This window comes from Fulmarus glacialis, unplaced genomic scaffold, assembly GCF_000690835.1.
Source record: "Fulmarus glacialis isolate BGI_N327 unplaced genomic scaffold, ASM69083v1 scaffold8827, whole genome shotgun sequence".
NCBI lineage: Eukaryota > Metazoa > Chordata > Aves > Procellariiformes > Procellariidae > Fulmarus > Fulmarus glacialis.
Genome location: NW_009222585.1, coordinates 67,622 through 70,121, shown reverse-complemented (window position 1 = coordinate 70,121; position 2,500 = coordinate 67,622). Strand labels below are relative to the sequence as shown.

Below are 2,500 nucleotides of genomic sequence, written 5' to 3'. Positions count from 1 at the left end.
AGCTCTGGCTGGAACTGAGCATAGTGCAGACAGGTTCTGTGTATATTTCTCCACGTAACTCCGCCAGCGCACCTCATCCTGACCTATAGCACTTTGCTATTTTAGTCCTGGGCTGCTTTTGAGAGAGACTGACAAGAGTGCCAAGTTATGTAGAGGTTAATTGATATGGGTAAATGTCCACTAGAATTTTTGTTGAAACTATCTCTCTTCTTTCCTCTAATGGTGTATTATCTTTTGCTTTGCGGACTCCAAATCTGTTTGCAAAAAAAATAGTACATTTTGACGCACTTCAATATTTATTCCAGGGTGTTCCTAGAATATATCATCCTCTATCTACCTCTTTTAGAACATGTTGTGCTGTTTATATTGATCAGTTAACAATAATACATTCATTCCAGTCTGCTTTATGATGCTATGTGTATTTCGTAATTTGTCTCCTGACTTCCTAATATGTCACAAATATAATCAGGAGAAAATCCTGTTTCTTTCGACAACTGAATAAACAGCAAAATAAGCTGAAATAAGCTGCATTTGTATTACACAGTCTACTTTACACTTTCAAACCAATAACTCAGCTCTTCAGGAACACTTTCCAGTCCTCTAAGATATTTTCTCCCCTTAAGAAAAAAAAATCTGTTTTTCTCAATTATAAATAAGTTAACATGGGATTAGTAAAGGATGCGGACAAGATAAAAGATTGGGAATATGCCGATGAAGTATGAAAATTGACCAGCACAACTTGCACATAACTTAAAAGGCATGACAGGAAACAAACAAAAAAAAACCTTTGGAATGATTCCCAGCCTTCTGGAGGAAGGAATGTATGTCTGTCTTGGCAGCTTGCAGCATATTGGACCCTAAAACTGCAGCAACTTTATACAGAGAAAAGTTATTTCAGAGGCTTTTAAAAATGCATTAGACCTAGTTTTTCTTTCACTACATTGCCTGTACATGCATGATAAATAAAGCAAGCCTACTTCACAGGCAAAAAAGATCAGAAAAAATAATTCTTAAAACAATTTTTACGCTCTTAATGTTTCCATAAAATAGCTTTTCTCCAAAATGCACAGCACAAGTAACCACATGACGTGAAAGTATGGCATAAGAGATGTGTATATCTCATGAGTTTCCAAAGATTACTGTGTTAACTCTCAAGAAACATGCAACAGTCTCCCAGGTTACCGTGTAATCCTATTGAAATTACATTATACTGGACTTGCTTCTCCCACACTGCATACCCTGTTACATTTAGAGTTCCTCAGGGCAAGGACTGTGTCTGTATCTATTTTGTAAGGTGTTATGCAAACATATGGTGTTGTAATAAGTAATAAATAATCATGAATAAGCAGTAACCTCAAACTCAGACCAGGACATCTTTTATACCTATACCATTGCTTACTGTCATGTCTTATACATGTATACCCGTATGCATACATAGGTGAGCATACATGCATGTGGAAACACAGTGGTGTGTGCTGGTGATAGTGGTGATGATGCAGAGGTAAAATCTATCTCCAGTCCTTTTTCTGGCAATTTTGTACCCAATTAACTGAAAACATTAAACCATTGCCTTAGCAGACCACACTATCACGTCTGTGTAATTGGGTAAGGGAGTGTAAGGGAGTAAAATTCTTTTGAATCAGAACTTCAGAAAACAAGTGAATGGTAACGTTCTGAGCAATTACCTGGTTTTTAAACTGATCGTGCATTTTTGCATCAATGAAGTCAGTTCCTTTGAAAATAAATAAATTGTAGGTTTTGTGATTCAGATAAAGGAAATGTGGTGTTCTTGCTGATGCTTGAACTTGGCATAAACTACCAAGCAAGTTACAGGTATACTCTTAAACAATTTTATATTAAAAGAATGAACAAATCATTCATAATTACTTACATCTCTTCCCCAGCCATGCCTCTTGCAAGAATAGCAGAACCTGTCGTATTTTGCTCACCTGCAAACCCTATCATTGGGTCCTAAAATGGTGGAGTCATGATTTAAATAAAAAGAGACAAATTTTGTTAAAAGTGAGATGCAGTCCCCTCTATTTTTCCAGTGTTTCTGAGGAACACATTTTTCCCATAGATTACCAATCAAATAACTACATAGTTCTCTGATTAATTCTGCTAAAAAAGAAAAAGGAGAAGATATATTTCCTCCGTGATATAGATAACTTAGTTCCTGTAACTGTGAGACCATCTGTGACCATAGTCCCTGCAAAGCTTACCCTCGTGCCTCGTGCCTTGTGGAAATAGCCAGTAAAACCACATTGAAAAGCAAAACTCCTTTGCTGCCATTTCTTCTTTAGCCTGATCCTTACGTTTTCTTCTCAGTGGAGCAGCAAACCCACTGTTAAAGCTCCAAAAGGGACTTCTTTGATCCTGGAAGAGAGAGAGAATAAACTGAAACCACTGTCCTTCAAAAAACAGTATTAAATGAGCTTTGTAAAGTTGTACTTGATGGAAATGTACGGGGGACAGCCACTCGGGTCTGGGCTGTACTTGA

The 2,500-nt window shown here is 37.1% G+C and overlaps 1 protein-coding gene across 1 annotated transcript in view; it reads left to right on the top strand.

Annotated features, from left to right (window-relative positions):
• Positions 1 to 2,500, top strand: part of FOXP2 (forkhead box P2) — a 68,542-nt gene that overhangs the window by 20,266 nt on the left and 45,776 nt on the right. The window lies entirely within an intron of this gene.